This window comes from Balaenoptera physalus (assembly GCF_965194825.1).
Source record: "Balaenoptera physalus genome assembly, chromosome: 8".
NCBI lineage: Eukaryota > Metazoa > Chordata > Mammalia > Artiodactyla > Balaenopteridae > Balaenoptera > Balaenoptera physalus.
The window spans coordinates 53,447,738-53,466,851 of NC_138887.1; the positions used below are offsets into that span (position 1 = coordinate 53,447,738).

At 38.3% G+C, this 19,114-nt stretch overlaps 2 long non-coding RNA genes across 3 annotated transcripts in view; one reads left to right on the forward strand and one right to left on the reverse strand.

Moving 5' to 3' along the window:
* Positions 1-19,114, forward strand: part of LOC309665933 — a 207,809-nt gene that overhangs the window by 171,800 nt on the left and 16,895 nt on the right. The gene's annotated exons all lie outside the window — the stretch shown is intronic.
* LOC309665936 lies at positions 325-15,463 on the reverse strand. The gene is made up of 2 exons (XR_014266789.1): positions 8,763-15,463; positions 325-8,449 (listed from the first exon to the last, which is right to left on the reverse strand). It is a non-coding gene; the product is annotated as an uncharacterized lncRNA (long non-coding RNA).

A 19,114-nucleotide genomic window follows, 5' to 3' on the forward strand; every position in this document is an offset into this window, starting at 1 on the left:
TTTAGTGGCATAAAACACCACCGTCTCATGACCCCCTCAGATTCGATGGGTCAGGGATCTGGATAGGGATGGCTCCATGGTGTGGGCTGCAACAGCTGCAGGTGACTTGAACGGCAGTGGGCAGAAATCATCTGGAGGCTTCTTCCCTCAGGTCTCTGGGGCCTGGGCTGGAATGACGTGAAGGCTAGCTGCAGCTGGGTCTGTCACTGGTACCTTACACGTGGGCTCTCCATGTGGCCTGGGCTTCCTCACACCTTTGCAGCCTTGCCTTATGGGGCAGCTCAGGGCTCTGAGAGCAAAAGTTCTACCTGATATTCAGTGACCTTTCCAGCTGTGCACAGTCACTCTGTATCACTTCTGCTGAACTCTATTGACTGAAGCAGACACAAACCTGCTCAGAGACCAGAGGAGGAGACCAACACCCCACAGGTGCTTTTAGACTCAAGAATAAAATCCATCTTTATGTCTCCCTGAAAGTACATAATGCCTACCTTAATAGGAAGTATTTAAATATCTCTTGAACCAGTACAGCTGATGTCCCATAGTTTATAATGATTTTTTACATCTATTGGAAGATAATAGAACTGAATTCTTTAAAGTACACTTTGTTAGCAAGCAAAACGTCTAAGCAGCTCACTCAGGTAATCAGAGCAGAGTACTTAGTGAAAAGATATCTGCACTATACTCTAATTCCAAACCCTTTTTTTCATAAATGTATAGCATTGGTTATAAATGGGGTCTGGGTAAAAAGAATGGTTCAAATCAAACTAATCAATCTATCTAGAAAATAACTCAAAGCCAGCCAAGGTTGTATGGTATTGTTACTTAGCAATGTCTTTGATAAATGGAGCCAAGTTCTGGGTTTTTTGGATCATTTTTTAGTTTTCATTTCATTTCCATGGGAAAAGTCACAATTACAGGGTGTCTCACTAATTTTCTCAGGAAGCCTCACTCCTGGGTTTAATACAACACTGAAAAGTCCCAGATGTACATTGGATTAAAATTAATCACTCAGTGAATTTTTTCCAGACCTATTTCTTATTTACTTAAACTGGTTTAGGTACTTAGTTGGATGCCTACCAATTCTTAACTAAGTTTAGTTTGAAGTTTGTTTCAGCATTGTGATAAAATGAATAATAGCCCCCTAAATGCCCAAACCCTAATCCCCAGAACCTGTGAATATGTTACTTTACATGATAAGAGACTTTGTAGATGTGACTAAATTAAGGATCTTGGGATGGGGAAATTAGCCTGGATTATCGGAGTGGGCCCAATGTAATCATGAGGGTCCTTATAAGAGGCAGGCAGGGGATCAGATGAGTAGTAGTAAACAGAAGCAAGAGGTTGGAGTGATGTGAAGAAATCATGAACCAAAGAATGCAGGTAGCCACTAGAAATTGACAAAGGCAAGAAAATCGTTTCTTCTCCTGTTCCGGAAGCAACCAGCCCTGTCAACACCTTGGCTTTAGCCCAGTGAGACTGATTTTTAGATCTGTGACCTCTAGAACGATAAGATAATAAATTTGTGGTGTTTTAAGCCATTAAGTTTATGGCAATTTGTTATAGCAGCAATAGGAAACTAATAAAAAACATTCAGGACAGACAGCTGTACCTTCCATTAGATTGGTCTGAATATTGGTGTTAATATTTGATTCCTACACCATCTACTTCATCACTGTAAAAACATAATCTGTTGTTGGTTTAGATTTCATTGATGACTTGAGAAAATATTATATATGTCCATCTTTGAGAAAACTTTTAAAAGTTCAGAATTAAAAATCAGAAAGAAAAGAAAAATACTAGGGATGTTATATATAAACATGATTAATACAATGAACACTACTGTATGTTATATGTGGAAATTGTTAAGAGAGTAAATCCTAAGAGTCCTCATCACAAGAAAAAATATTTTTTCTTTAATTTTGTATCTGTATAAGACGATGGGTATTCACTAAACTTATTGTGGTAATCTTTTCACGTTGTATGTAAGTCAAATCATTCTGCTGTACACCTTAAACTTATACAGTGCTGTATGTCAGTTATATCTCAGCATAACTGGAAGGGAAAAATATTTAATATGAAGAATGAATGAATGAATAAGTAAATAAATAAATAAAACTAGTTATTGTGATTCAAAAAAATAAAACAAAAATCAGATAAAGGGTGGCTTGTCATTTTCCCAAAGGATGTCTTGTTTAATCAAAGGCAGATTTATTTCATCAGTCTTAAATATTGAGCCATACTAAAACTTTTCAAAAGTGAGTCAACTTAGAAAATTGCAATTTGCTTCCCAATTTTGGGAGCACATCTACTGCATAAAGGCATCAAGCAAGGAAGGAAGTGATAAATAAAGATAAAATTAGAAATTTTTTTAAAATGAAAGTAATTTTTTTTGAGCACAGAGAACTCTAAAACAGGTTTCACTTTATTAGCCTTAATGCTTTCCTTATGTTCCCCAATAGTGCCCAAATATATTGAGTTGTAAAAATTAAGATAAATTTTGTGGAGGTGCCTGGATTAGCATCTGGCACATGGTAGGTGTATAAGTAATATTAGTTGAGTGCGCATAGAGATGGTGTGAAAGCTACAGGGCAGCAGACTGGTTATTGGAAGGCGATGGATGTCATCCCCAGCTTAGAGCTGAGAGAGAGACCAGCTTTTCCTTTTTCTTTTCAGTAGAGGAGAGGGGAAATAGGGCCCCTTTAATCTGGCCCTGTGCCAGGGCCTTTAGCTATTAACATCATCTACCATAAATAACTTGTGTTGACACTGACACACGTCTAGGCCATCACGTTTTCATAATGTTAGAGAAGCCATGAACATGAAATGAGTTTTTAAATACTTAACATATGTGCTTTACTTCAGAGCTCTCTTAACAGTGAGCTAACAAATCTAATAACAAGTGGTTCTTCTAGTAGACCATTGTTGTTCAGCATTTGCCAAAAGGCAAATGTCTGATTAACTGCTCTCTCTCTCTCTCTCTCTCTTGCTCTCTCTTTTGTCAATAGAGTATTAGTAAAACATTTGTCACTAATACTGCAGCGAGAAAACCTCTCTCAGAATCCTGTGGTGCATGTTGTAAGCTGACCTACTGTGGCTAAGTATAAACACAAGCTGCTCCAGAATTTAGCTAGCTGACTAGAGGGCTAAGAAGCTGTGTGCAGAGGGTGAGGAATTTTTTCTTGAAGTAATGTTTGTACATTTGCACCTTAGAGAAGACTGAAGACATTTCGCACCCCAGCTGGATAGTCCCTGATCTGGGGACATGTTGTCGTCTCCATACAGCTCTGGTCTCACCTTTTCTAAGCAGGTACTGATGACCATGGAGAAAAGTATTGACTCCTCCCCACTCCCTACCACATCAGCAAAGACTCCATCTTGACCTGGAATCTGAGATTTTGCTTAACTGAAGTTTGTACCATTGAAAAATGCAATATTGATAATACCTTGACTTCACTGTTTGAATAGAAAGAAACATGTCCGATAGTAATAATGGTCCTTCTGACTTAAATTCAGTGTGTGACCCCAAGATGCAGGAAGAGCTCTAACATTCCTTTCAGATCTAAAATTGTATAATTTTACGTTTTAAGCTAGTTGTCTTTTCCAACATAGTACTATTACTTTTTAAAGCAGTGGTTCCTAGCTGGGGGTGATCTTGCCTCCTACGGAACATTTGGCAATTTCTGGAGACATTTCTGGTTGTCACAACTGGTGGTGTGGTGCTACTGGCATCTAGTGGGTTGTAATGGACTGTTAGTGCCCCCCCCAAATTCATATGTTCGCATATCTTATTCATTCACATACCTAATGTGATGGTATTTGGAGATGGGGCCTTTGGGAGGTAATTAGGTCATGAACCCCTATGATGAAATTACTGTCCTTATAAAAAGAGGAAGAGAGCTAGCTCTTGATCTGCTGTCACCAAGTGAGGATCTGAGAAGACGCCTCTCTCTAAAGCAGGAAGAAGGCCTTTACCAAGAACTCGATCATGCTGGCACCCTGGTTGTGGTCTTCCAACCCCCCCAGAACTATGAGAAATAAGTGGACCGTGTTTCAGCCATCCCTTCTAGGGTATTCTGTTATAGCAGCCTAAACTAAGACATGACCACAGCCCGGAGATGCTGCTAAACACCCCACAATGCACCGGACAGCTCCCCACAACTAAGGATGACCAGTCCCCAAATGGCATTAGTGCTGAAGTTGAGAAACCCGTGAATGAGAGCCCGCAGGAAAGAACAGCGTGGGTTAGGGAAGGGAACTTGTTATGCGCGAAAGCCAGCAGTTGTATTTCCTGGGAACATTTCTCTAGTTGCCTAGTTGCAATTTTGCAATGTTGATTATTACTTAAGAGGAAGCAAAGCATGCTCCGAGTGAGTGGGAGACACAGGCGTGCACTTTCTGAATTATGAGCCTCCTGCGCTAAGGACACTAAGAAATGCAATTTGTGTACTTACACAAATAGGAGACGTGTAAATTCATCCATCCTCTTAGTTTTACTTTTTTTTCTGAAAGGAGCACTCACAAGAAATTCTGTTCGCCTTAGGCACAGCAAAATAATTTTCTGATGAGAACTCCTTACCTTACCAGGAAAGAATTAATTCTCAGTGGGAAGTCTTGCATACCTTTCTGCTGGAGGCTGAGGTCCATCCACACAAGGCCAGGGCGTTGCCTATAAACACTTGATATTCAAAAGTAGAGGCCAGCAACGTGGGCGCCACCTGGGAGCTTGTTAGCAGTGCAGAATTTCAGGCCCAGACTTGACCTACTGAATCTGAATCTGCATTGTAACAAGACGGGAGTGGGGTGGGGGGTAGATGGCTATGCATGTTCAAGATCAAGAAGCGCTGCTAGATGATCTTCATTCTATGGTAATCAAGCCCTAATTTTTGAGCCTGTGAATCAAATGCATTTTACTCTTTTCAAAGTATATGGGCATTTGTTTATGACTAGTTCTGTTGTATTGGGCAAATTGGTTCACCTTTTGGGCTTCAGTACTCTCATATTTGAAAAGAGGGAGTGACAATGAGAGGATCTCTAAGTTCTTTTCCACTTCTAACATTGTCAGAAATAGAATTTTTTCTCCAGTGTAAACATCATTTATAACTGCCTGAGTTATCCTGGTGAATGTAAACTTAAGAAAAAGAAGGTCTCTGGCCAGTACATACCATAGATGCACATATGCATAGACCCTTGTCAATTAATAGTCACTGAATTTTTATGCAAAATATTCCACCTCCCACTTGGAAACTGAACCTACTGAAGTCAGGGACTGCCTCTTGACTGGCACTTGGATCTGCTCTTTGCAGGAGCATTCCTTGCCTCCCTGGTTAAATGAGCATCCTGTGTAAATGAACCATCACCAAGCACCAGCCTTGTGTGTACAAGCAGGCTCTACCTGGGTGTGCCACGTGGGCCCCTGTGCAATGTCTACCTGCTCCGAATCACCCCACCTAAATCCCAAAGCAGAGGTCACCCAGCTCCCTTCTTGCAGTCTGCACCACTTGAAAACAGAAAGCCTGGGTGTAGGAAGATCTTTCAGCACAACTCACAAAGATGAAAAGTGTCTGCAATTCAGCTTCTTTCAAGAGCTACCTCTGGAGTGTAATTTGGGAAGACAGTACTTTGGCTTGTTTTGCACAATTCAAGAGACCACAAGATCACAAACGCCAGCCCAATCACTGACACCACCATACCTCTGAAGCACAGGAGGGACCCTTGAAGTTCTTTTTCCTCTGGAAACGATGGAATAATTAAGTGGAAAAGTGAGATTTATTTTTACTATAAACCAGAACATAGAAAAAATATAATAGTTTATTATTGTCTAGGTAGCCAGTGTAAACTGCTCTACAATAGAGAGTTGAAAATAATGTCACGTTTCTTCATTTCCCAAATTAAATTAGAACTGGGCCCAGCTGCCAACCATCGGATGAGCAAAACATTCAGTATCAATGTCCTCTCCCAGGGTTGTTTAAGAACTCACAGGGCTGGTGCCTTGGCAGGTGATGAGGTGGGAGGCCTGGGGTGGCATCTGGACTGTGGCTACTGCAGACCTAGCAGGGGTCCTCCCGTCTGCTCACACACCGTCTGCCTGGCCTTGCAGCCCATCTACGTGCAGCTTCCTGCCCAGGCCAGGGGGGTCTCCACAGATGGAGTTAGTCCACTTCCACTGTCCCATGAGAAGGAGGTCAGACCTTAGAAAAGACCAGCTCTTCCATGCCTCAAGAAGGAAAAAAGGGATCTTTCTTTCATTCCTTGACACAACCCAGTCTGCCTTCTATCATAATGGGAAAAATTATAAAATGATTATTCATACTTGGTGCATTTTTAAACACTGTAGCAGGATTTACATTGCTACAATCTTTTCAGAGGGCAATTTGGCTGTTATCTTTCAATATTTTAAATGTACATATACTTCACTGTAGTAAGAATTTATCAAACAGAAATATCTCCAAAAGTGTATGAAGATGTACATAGAAAGATGGTTATTTCTTCTTTGTAAAATAGTTACAAAAAATTGTAAACAACTTAAATTTCCATTAATAGGGGAGAGATTGAATAATTCGTGGCATATGCATATAGTAAATCACTACCCAAATTCCTAGTGAGGAAAAATTGTTTCTTTTTTTTTTTTTTAATTAATTTATTATTTATTTATTATTTATTTTTGGCTGTGTTGGGTCTTCGTTTCTGTGCGAGGGCTTTCTCCAGTTGCGGCAAGTGGGGGCCACTCTTCATCGCAATGCACGGGCCTCTCACTATCGCGGCCTCTCTTGTTGCGAAGCACAGGCTCTAGACGCGCAGGCTCAGTAGTTGTGGCTCACGGGCCTAGTTGCTCCGCGGCATGTGGGATCTTCCCAGACCAGGGCTCGAACCCGTGTCCCCTGCATTGGCAGGCAGATTCTCAACCACTGTGCCACCAGGGAAGCCCAAAATTGAGTTTTATATACAATCATTCAGTAGAAAATGTGGTAAGTGAAAAAGCTTCATACACCCACGCACACACACGAAACACTGAAACGATTGCATATAGACTATGAAAGTATATACATCCGTGCAGCAGGCCATTAAAAATGACAACCTCTGGAGAATGGTTTGGAGAGATGAAACTTTCACTTTCTGTTTTATGCATTCCTTTACTCTAAATATTATGCAGTAGCAGGAACTACTTTTGCAAACATAGTTAATATTTGGCTTTTTACATCTATAACCTGAAACAAATAATAAAGATGAACAGTTTTTGATTATATAATGTTACCAATCCCACCACTGTTTTGTAATGAACATCCTATCAACCCTTACTCATTGTGCATAATTTATTGTCTCAAAGGCCTCTCTTCTTGGTCTCTGTGTGAATAATTGGCTCCCTTCTGACTGACCCTCTCTGCTAGATGATCTGTTACAGCTAGGCTCCAGAGAGCAAACAGCTATTCACTAATTTCAAGGGGCCTGTTGGAAAAGAGAAAGATATGAGTTAGGTAGGACCTCTCAGAAACCACCATTTAATTTCATTTCCTGGACCGTCTCCAGCACATAAAACTGTGTCCTTTTGGAAATCCTCCTTCTTCTATTAGTGGTTTTGAAACAAGGGTGTTTCCCTCCCTCCCCACCCCCCCAATCCCTAGAGGCATTTGGCAATATCTGGAGACATTTTTGGTTTTCACACCTGGAGGTGGGACTGTTACTATCATCTAGTGGGTAGAGGCCAGGAATGCTGCCAAGCATCGTGCAACACACAGGCCCGCCCTTCCCACAAGGAAGAATTGTCCCCAAATGTCAATAGTACCATGAGTGAGAAACCCTGCTCCGCATCAAGATAAAAAGGGCATTTTTTAAAGCTGCTGGGGAGACTCTGTGCCTGCCTCAAAAGGTTAGCTTCTACCATTCACACCTATCTTTTTGTCACAGATTTTTTGAGGTATAATTTACAAATAAAATTTTAAGATATTTATAGTGTACAACATTAGGATTTGAGATATATATATATATATAGAGAGAGAGAGAGAGAGAGAGGAGAGAGGAAAGATTCCCCCCAAATTAATTAACATATCCCTATTTACCCCCCTCCCTTTTTTGTAGTGAGACCATTTAATTTCTACTCTCTTAGCAAATAGCGATTACACCATGCAGAATTATCAACAATAGCCATCATGTTATACATTAGATCCTAAGACCTTATTCTTCTTATAGCTGAAATTTTGTACCCTTTAACCAACCCCTCCTTATTTCCCCCATACCTCATCCATTGGCAACCTCTTTTCTACTCTCTTCTTCCTCCCTTCCTCCCTCCCTCCCTCCCTCCCTCTCCCTCTCTCTCTCTTTGTCTCCTTCTCTCTCTCTCTTTCTCTCTCTCTTTTTCTTTCTATCTCTTTCTTTCTCTCTCTTGCCTTCTCTCTTTCTCTCTCTCTTTCTCTTTTTCTAAAATATTTAAGTGCTGTCATGCAGTTTTTGTCTTTCTCTGTCTGGCTTGAACTTAGCATAATACCCCCCACGTTCATCCATGTTGTTGCAAATGACAAGATTTTCTTTTTTTTTTAAGGCTGAATAATATTCCATTGTATGTATATACCACATTTTCTTGATCCATAAATTTGTCAATGAACACAGGTTGTTTCCATACCTGGGCTATTGTGATCAATGCTGCAGTGAACAAGGGAGTACAGACATCTCTTTGAGATAATGGTCTCATATCCTTTGGATAAATACCCAGGAGGGGGCTTGCTGGATACTATGGTTGTTCTGTTTTTTCTTGAGGAACCTCATACTATTTTCCACAATGGCTGTACCAGTTTACATTCCCAATAACAGTATAAAGGATTCCCTTTTCTCCACATCCTTGCCAGAATTTTTTATCTCTTTTTGATAATAACTATCCTAAAAGGTATGCAATGATATCTCATTGTGGTTTTGATTTGCATCTCCATGATGATTGGTGATGTTGAGCATCTTTTCATGTGCATGTTGGTCATTTGTACGTCTTTGGAAAAAACATCTATTCAGGTCCTTTCTCCATTTTTTAATCAAGTAATTTGTTTTTTTCACTACTGGGTTGTATGTGTTCCTTGTATAGTTCGGATATTAACCTTTTACTGGATATGGGGTTTGCCTTTTCATTTTGTTGATTGTTTCCTTTGCTGAGCAGAAGCTTTTTGGTTTGCTGCAGTCCCACTTGTTGATTTTTACTTTTGTTGCCTTTGCTTTTGGTATCAAACCCAAAAAATCATTGCCAAGGCCAAAGTCAAGGGGCTTACCACTTATGTTTTCTTTTAGGATTTTAAAGGTTTCAGATCTTAATTTCAAGTCTTTAATCCATTTTGAGTTGATTTTTTTTATGGTGTAGGATAGGGGACCAGTTTCATTCTTTTGCATGTGGTTGTCCAGTTTTCCCAGCACCGTTTATTGAAGAGACTATCCTTTCCCCATTGAGTGTTTTGGATCCCTTGTAAAATATTAGTTGACCATATATGCAAGGGTTTATTTCTGGGCTGTCTATCCTGTTCCGTTCATCTATATGGCTGGTTTTATACCAATACCATACTGTTTTAGTTACAATAGCTTTATAGTATAGTTTGAAATCAGGGAGTGTGATGCCTGCAGCTTTGTATTTAGTTCCCAGGATTGCTTTGGCTATCTGGGGTCTTTTGTGGTTCCATACGTATTCGAGGGTTGTTTTTTTCTATTTCTGTGAAAAATGCCATTTGAATGTTGATAGATATTGCATTGAATCTGGAGATTGCTTTGGGTAGTATGGACTTTTTAACAATATTCTTCCAATCCGTGAGCACAGAATATCTTTCTATTTATTTGTGTCTTTGTCAATTTTTTTCATCAATATCTTATAGTTTCCAGTGTATAGCTCTTTAAGCACCTTGGTTAAATTTATTCCTAGCTAGTGTATTTATTATTATTATTTTTTGATGCTAGTATAAATGGGACTGTTTTCTTAAATTCTCTTTCTGATAATTCATTGTTAGTATGCAGAAACACAACTGGTTTTTGTATATTGAGTTTGTATCCTGCAACTTCACTGAATTCATTTATTAGTTCTAACCATTATTTGGTGGAGTCTTTTGAATTTTCTTTATGTAATATCACATCATCTGTAAATACAGAAAATTTTATTTTATCCTTTCTGATTTGGATGGCTTTTTTTTTTTTTTTTTCCTGATTGCTCTGGCTAGGACTTGCAGTACTATGTTGAATAGAAGTAACAAGAGTGAGCATCCTTGTCTTGTTCCAGATCTTAGAGGAAAAGTTTCAGCTTTTAACCATTGAGTATAATATTAGCTGTGGGCTTGTCATATATGGCCTTTATTATGTTGAGGTACATCCCCTCTCTAGCAAGATTCTTGAGATATTTCATTGTGAAAAGATTTTGAATTTTGTGAAATGCTTTCTCTGTGTTGATTGAGATGATTATATGATTTTTATTCTCCATTTTGTTAATGTGGTGTATCACAATAATTGATTTGTGCATGTTGAACCATCCTTGCATTTCTGGAGTAAATTCCACTTGATTATGGCATGTGATCCTTTTAATGTATTGTCGAATTCAGTTTGCTAACATTTTGATGATGATTTTTGCATCTGTTTATTGAAGACATTGGCCTGTAATTTTATTTTCTTGAAGTGTCTTTGGTTTTGGTATGAGGTTAATGCTATCCTCGTAAAATGAGTTTGGAAGTCTTCTCTCCTCTCCTATTTTTTTGGGATGGTTTGAGAAGGATAGCTATTAATTCTTTTTTAAATGTTTGGTAAAATTGACCAGTGAAGCTATCTGTTGGATGGTTATTTGTTGGAAGGTTTTTAATTACAGATTTAACCTCCTTATAGCAATTAGTCTGTTCAGATTTTCAATATCTTCATGAATCAGTCTTGGTAATTTGTATGTTTCTAAGAATATATCCATTTCTTATAGGTTGTCCAATTTGTTGGCATATAATTGTTCATAGTAGTCTCTTATGATTCTTTCTATTTCTGTGGTATCAGTTATAATGTCCCCTCTTTCATTTCTGATTTTGTTTATTTGAGTCCTCTCTCTTTTTTGTCTTGATTAGTCTGGCTAAAGGCTTGGAAATTTTGTTTACCCTTTCAAAGAACCAACTCTTAGTTTCACTGATCCTTCCTATTGTCTTTTTAGTCTCTATTTCATTTATTTACACTCTCATCTTTGTATTTCCTTCCTTATTTTGACTTTGGGCTTAGTTCTTCTTTTTTCTAGTTCCTTATGTCGTAAACTTAGGTTGTTTATTTGAGATCTTGTTTCTTAATCTAGGCATTTATCGCTATGAATTTTCTCTTAGAACTACTTTTGCTGCATGGCATGAGTTTGGTATACTGTGCTTTCATTTTCAGTTATTTCAAGATATTTTTATTGCACTTTGATTTCATCTTTAACCCATCGATTGTTCAGAAGTGTATTGTTTAATGTCCACATATTTATGAATTTTCCAGTTTTCTTCTTGTGACTTCTAGTTTCTTACCATTGTGGTTAGAAAAGATGCTTGATATGATTTCAATCTCCTTAAATTTATTAAGACTGAGAAGAATGTGTTCTGTGGCTTTTGAATGGAATGTACTATAAACGTCTGTTAGGTCCATCTGCTCTAACATAGCTTGGGTTCATTTTCTTATTGATTTTCAGTCTATGTGATCCATTCACTGTTGAAAGTGGGATATTGAAGTCCCCTAATATTATTGTATTGAAATTTATTTCTCTCTTCAGATAAGTTAATATTTGCTTTAAATATTTAGGTGTTCCTCTGTTGGGTGCATGAATATTTATTAATGTAATATCCTCCAGATGAATGGACCCCTTTATCATTATATAATAACCTTCTTTGACTCTTGTTACGGTTTTTTTGGTTAAAAGTCTGTTTTGTCTGATATAAGTATAGCTACCCCTGTTTCTTTCTGCTTCCATCTGCATGGAATATATTTTTCCATCCCTTCAGTTTCAGCCTATGTGTGCCCTTAAAGCTAAACTGAGTCACCTGTAGACAGTGTGTAGTTGGGTCTTGTTTTTGTAACCATTCTGTCACTCTATGTCTCTTGATTGGAGAATTTAGTTCATTTCTATTTAAAGTAATTATTGACAGGTATGGACTTACTATTGCCATTTTGTCAATTGTTTTCTGGTTGTTCTATACATCCTCTCTTCCTTTCTTCCTCTTTTGTTCTCTTCCTTTGTGATTTGATGATTTTCTGTAGTGATATGCTTAGAATCCTTTTTCTTTATCATCTGTGTATCTACTATAAGTTTTTGCTTTGTGGTTATCATGAAGCTTACATAAAACATGTTATATTTGTAACAGTCTATTTTAAGCTGGTAACAACTTCAAATGCACACAGAAGCTCTAAATTTTAACTCTCCCTCCTTGCATTTTGTGTTTTGGTGTCAAAATTTACGTATTTTTACTTTGTGTGTCCACTAACAAATTATTGTAATTAAGTTATTTTAATATGTTTGTCTTTTGCTCTTTGTACTAGAGTTATAAGTGATTTACTCACCTCCTTTACCACATTAAAGTATCCTGAATTTAATTATATATTTACTTTTACCAATGAGTTTTATACTATCATCTTTTTTCATGTTACTAATTAACATCCTTTTGTTTCAGCTGAAGAATCCCCTTTAACTTTTCTTGTAAGTCTGGTCTCATGGTGATGAACTCCTTTAGCTTGTGTTTGCTTGGAAAACTATTTTTCCTTCAATTCTGAAAGATAATTTTGCAGTGGAGTATTCTCGTTGGCAGTTTTTTTCTTTCAGCATTTTGACTAAATCATGCCCCTCCCTTCTGGCTTGCAAAATTTCTGCTAAAAATTCTGATGATAGGGTTTCCTTGTATGTAAAAAGTTGCTTTTCTCTTGCTGCTTTTAAAGGTTTTTTTCTTGTTTTTAATTTTCGACAACTTAATTATGGTGTATCTCGGTGTGGCTCTCTTTGGATTCCTCTCATTTGGAATTCTATTGGTTTCCTGCATCTGAAAGTCTGTTTATTTATCTAGGTTAGGGAAATTTTCAGTCATTATTTCTTTGAATAAGCTTTCTGCTCCTTTCTCTCTACTTCCGGGATCCTGTATAGTTTGAATATTGGCTGCTTGATGGTGTCCCGTAAGTCCCTTAAGCTATCTTCATTTTTTTCATTCATTTTTCCTTTCACTCCTCGATTGGATGAATTCCACTGCCTTGTGTTTCAGTTTGCTGATCTTCTCTTTTGGTTGATCTAGTCTGCTGTTAAACCCCTCTATTGAATTTTTCAGTTCAATTATTATATTCTTCTGCTCTGTGATTTCTCTTTGGTATTTTTTAATATTTTCTTTCTCTTTGTTGAAATTCTTCCTTTGTTCATGCATTGCTCTCCTGACCTTGATGAGCATCTTTACCAGCATTATTTTGAACTCTCTACCAGGTTAATTACTAAAGTTTGTGTCATTAAGATCTGTTTCTGGAGAATTATCTTGTTCTTTTATTTGAAACACGTTCCTTTTTATTCATTTTCCTTGACTGTCTGTGTTGTTTTCTATGCATGAAATAGAGTAGCCACATTTCCCAGTCCTGACAGAGTGCTCTCATATAGGAGATGAACCTCATCAATCAGTCCAGCCTAGGATCCTGGTTTTCTCTCAAGACTTTGTAATTGACCAAGCTGCCCTCTTTGTTCTTAGTGACTTACAGTAGTTGAGGGTGTGCCAAGACCTGTTAGTGTCCCTAGAGGGAGGATTGCATTCAGTGTCTAGAATGTGGACCCCCTTAGGTGGAAGGGAATGTATGTAGGTAAGTCCGTTTCATAGAGAAACCAGAGATGGGTATTTTTCTTCCTGCTTCCTCTGTACTGGATCCAGGTGTATAGCTGCGGGAGTTACCTGTAATTGCCATAGCCCTGTTGGACCTGTGAAGGGAAGCCCCACTGGCTATTAGTGCCAGACATACCAGGGACTTGCCCCTTGTGCAGCAGCTGCAAAAGCTGGGATGCTTTTCCAGGAAGCTTCTTCCAGGAAGATACTGGTGACTTGGAGCAGGGTACCAGGAGTCAACGAGAAAGGTGTTTGTTAGTTTCCCTGGTTTCCAGGAATTTCCAGCTAGCCCCTGTATGTGTGCTAAATCAAAAGGCCTAAATCTCAGGCAGCAGCTTTCAAAGTATGCAGATGGACTCCTTTTGGGGGAAAGACTAGGAGTTGGGCAATTTTGCCTGCTCCCTCTGTACTGAACCCTGGGAGAATAGCTCTATTGCAAGCACTTGCATATAGAATAACAACTATTCCTTTGTTTGCTATAGTCTTACAGATACAAGCCTCATTGGCTTTAAGAAATAGATGTTTTAGGGGCCTGTACCTCAACTGAGAGTTTTAAAAGTTTGGGTATTAAATGTTGGAGCAAACTCTTTGCTCCTCATGGAGAATCTGGAAATTAGGAGTTCCCTTCCAATTGTATGGTGCTGTGCAGGGGTGGAGTTTATGGCATGTGTATATCTCAGCCTTTTCTACCCATTTTGATGTGGGTAATTTTCTAATTTGCTTGATGTGTAGGAATTGTTCCCTAGTTTCAGATTTCTTTCAGAGGTAATTGCTCTTTGTGTAGCCATAGATTCAGTGTGTACATAGGAGGGGAATTCAGGAGCCTCCTGTATTGCCATCTTGGTTGACCTCCCTGTTCATAACTATCTTGGTCACCCCTTTAGATACTCATGGGTTTTTAACTGAAGCAATTAAGGAGGATTGAAGAGTTTGGTTCCTATAATGTGTATGCTAGTACTATTATAAAACCAGAAAAAAATTAGCTACCATGAACTTTGTTGACATGTATTCCAAATTGAACTATGAATGTTAAGTACTCACCCAGTATCAGCTATATCTGGTATCACTGCTTCTAGTCATCAAGAATTACTAGAACCAGAGTTATTTTTCTTTCTTTTTTTACATTCTTTGTTTTCTTCTTTTATCAAATCATTCCAAAAAGAAAAAAATAAATCTGATTAAAATGAGAACACGTAAAATAGTATAGCAGGAACAGAAAAAAAAAAAAAGCAAGATAACAGCAGAGAAAATATAAATTAGAGGGAGAGGTTAACACAAGTTAGAGAGAGGTGAAAATATAACACAAATGTGCAGTCTGTAAGAGCATAAATCCTTGATCTAGTTGTGCTCTTACTTGGCTTTAAGCTTCCTGGTGTTCAGAATAAAAAGAGACTCAATTATAGTTTGATGAGGAGAAAACATGCTGTTTTCCTAGTTCTAATACTAAAAAACGCATATGGATCTTCGCAAAGGGACTTAAATACAATCTCTACAGTAATTGCCATAATATATCTCATAGGACTGCTTTTCCTACTACCCCTCAACAAAAACTAAGAACAAAACCTTCCAAAATAAACTCGGTGAAACTCTTTCTGCATATAGTCAAAATAATGTGGCTAAACTACAGAGATTTTTGATGGTCAAGCTTGATCAGAAGAAAAGCTTACAATATTTTTACAGGTGATATAGAGAAGAGCCCCTGCAGTGAGTACTTGAGGTATAAAAATAACATTAAACTCCTCCACATAGTGAAAAGCTGGGTTGGAGGAATCTGTGTGCTTAGGCAGAGAAATGGCAGATGATTTCAATGTGGATGGGTACGTCATAGGTATTCCAAACCATATCTGTAAAATAAGGACTCTGAGCCATAGGAACAATCCAAGAGAAGAACCTGGGATCTTTTACCATAGATCAAATTTTCTCAAAGTATTTTCCTTGGCATACTAACATCATGTGATAAGGTCTGAAAATGGATCCAGTGTCAAATAAGTTTGGAAAATATTGCATACCAGTTCCATCTCTTGGAAAATTAGTAGTAGTATTACATGGTAGTACTACACAATACTACACAGCACAATAATACATTAGAGATCTGTAATAAAGGAATCTGATTAACTTTTCTTTGCCTAGTGTTTCCCAAACTTATTTGATCATCAAATCCACGTTAACATTTGGTGTGACTAATAGTCTATAAAACAGACACTGAAAAATATCTCATAGTTTCTGATGACATTGACTCAATGTTATTAAGATTAAAATCACTTTAAAAAACATCATTGTGAAGAATGTTCTAGGAAACAAAACAGTAGGCATTAACTCAAAGCTCTTGCACACCCACAGCCAGAATAGGATTCTGGTATATCTACTTTAAACAAGTATTAAGTGGACATATGGCTTCCTTAGAACCTCAAAAGGCTAATGAAAATTTATATATTGGATGTTTATAACATGGAAGGTAATCAGAAGTCAAAATTCTTTTCTATACTATAAAATCTGTTGGGTAACTTGCTTTTTAAATGAATTTTCAAATGCCGTAGGTTGTGAATTCAGGGAAAATATGGGAGTCTGTTTTCTTTGTTTTTTAAGTGAGGTATTCTCATAAATTTTTTAAAGTCCAATTTGCAGCTTAAGACTTTTCTTTGATACGTACACAAATGTAAGACTATACTTTGTCAATGGCCTTTGTGTAGAGGCACATGTTAATTTTCTGGGAACAGCGAAGTTCTGTCAAGAGCAAAGAGCCATCTTGAATATCCTAGTTGATATGAATGTTCAGTGGGAAACAGTTTCATATCTCACTTGAATCAAGCAGAGAAACCTCCTAAAAGATTGGTCAGTCAAATGACCAGATGATTCTTAAATCTGGTTATATTAATTTACTAGACCAATAAGGGGCATTTTAGGTAGAACAAGCATTGATTATCTCATATTCTAGCTTCAATTTCCTCCACTGTAGGAATTCCTCAGTAGTCTTTCCTTAACAGATTCCACACACGTATTCCTGCCCTGCTATCTGAAGATTAACCCACAGTGTAACATCTCAACTTCAAGGGAAATTTTAACTGTTTGATGCGTGTAGTTAAACCAGTGATTCAATTCCTGTTGTATCCTATTGAAGACCAACCTGAAATATCCTTAAAAAAATTTTTGAACTTGGAGGTCAGATGACTTGAGCACAGTTTTTGATGCTACCAGTTACTGGCTGTACAGTGTTGCATAATCTTCTTGGAGTCTTCCTTTTCCATAGAAATTCACCTTATTGTAGCATAGTCATTGGAATCAATTCTGATAATGGTTGTGAAATTTCTGGGTAAGTAAAGCACTGACCAGATATATGCTGCCCTGTGTTCAGAAAAGAAAAGCTTTCTGACACTTCTGGGTCACTTATTCTCTTTTAATGGTCTTTTCTTAGATCCACCTGTGTGAGACTGTCAAGGTCTAGGTAAAAATGTGTTTTTCCCCATATACAAGATGCATAGTTGCAAATAGCATCCTCAAAAAGGCTTTATTAATTTTAAAATAAGAACAAACACTTAAAGCTGTATAACTGACACTGCTTGTGTAATGTCTAACTTACTGTAGTAAAACCATTCTTCTCCTAGGAATCAGGCCAGTTTTTTGGGTTATTTGCAAAGACCAGACACATTTATCAGGACCCTTCTTCAGAAACACATGTGGGCTGTAAGCAATGTATTTCCTGGCTTCTGACATGAGCTAAACATCTGGAAAAGGCAAAGCTGTAATGAAACTGTGCATTGGCTGTGTTCTTCCACATTTCTTTGCAAAGGCAAGGCAAGGCTGGCGCCCGTAAGGCACCGCTATCATCTATAAAGTGGAGGTTCTTTTTCAGGCCCAGATGTATCTGAGGGTGGAGTGCAGGGATGGGGAGTACTGCCAGACCTTCCTGGTCCTCTCCTGCAGAATGGTCAGGGAGAGGTACAGAGAGCGGCTCTTCTATTCTTCTCTAGACATGATTATAACAGAGGAGTGTTTTTTCCCCCAAATGCCTCCCTTGCCTTCTTAAAATCGATAACCAACGGATTAGTTTCCTATTGGTGGTAATTCCTAAATTACCACAAACTTAGTGGCTTAAAACAATACAAATTAATTATCTTACAGTACTGGAAGTCAGAAACCCTAAAATCAAGGTGTTGGCAGGGCTGCCTTCCTTCTGAAGGCACTAGGGGAGAATTGGTTTCCTTGCCTTTTCCAGCTTTTAGAGGCTGCCTGCATTCCTTGGCCTGTGGCCCTCCATCTTCAAGGCCAGCAGCAGAGTATGTTCAAATCTTCTCTCTCTCTCTTTTTCTCTTTCTTTCTCTCTCTCATCTCTCCTTCTCTCATCACATCTCCTCCTTTGACTCTGACCCTCCTGTCTTCTTCTTATAAGGCCTCTTGTGATTACATGGGTCCACCAAGGTAATAGAGGATAACCGTTCCATCTCAAGCTTCTTCCCTTAGTAACATCTGTGAAGACCCTCTTGCCATCCAATCTGGGGATTAGAATATGCACATCTTTGGTTGGGGGGTGGGGCATTATTTTATCTACTGCCACCATGTTGGTTGTTTTGATTACTTTTTAAAATAGTTTCATCATGTGTAAACTTGGGACAATTATATTCACCTCCTGGAGATAAAGAGTTCATGAGATAGGTTGGCTTCAGCATCACAGCAAAGTGCTTGCATGGTGGCCATTAGAAGATTTACTTTTTATAAGTGCTCTCAATTCAGAGGTGCAAAGTCTAGATTCTGTACCCACTACCGACTATGTTACCTGAACAGGCCACTTGGCCTCTTTGGCCTCAGTTTTTGCATCTTTAAGTGCGTCACCTGAGTTTTCTCATCAGCCTGTGAATAATGACCCAAATTGCAATATGACTCCACCTATAAAAGAAAGCACTTACAACCTTCTTACAGTGTCACCTACTCATTTGTAGGAGTGTTAAGGCGGTGTTTTGCATGTATCCACACATCAGTTCTCCCAAGTGTTCCCACTCTGGGCCCTTTTTACTCAGGTCCAGAAAAGAAAGCAGATAATCTGTAGGATAGGAAATAGTCGAAGACATGACAACCACAATGGGGAATATTAAAGGGGTCAAAAAGTAAAGAATTTCATGGACAGTGCAAATAATTTCAAGTTAGCAGTGTCAGAGAGAAGGATCATGAAAAAATGTCACAGCTCCAGAAAGGCAGACAAGATTGAAACCACGATTCATAGTCATCATCACTTCATCTTAAGGCTACTTCTGTACTGAGCCAATCTGTCTCCTGTAAATGCTCCCAAGTTTAATTGGCCAACACTTTCTCCAAAAGCACTTATGGAT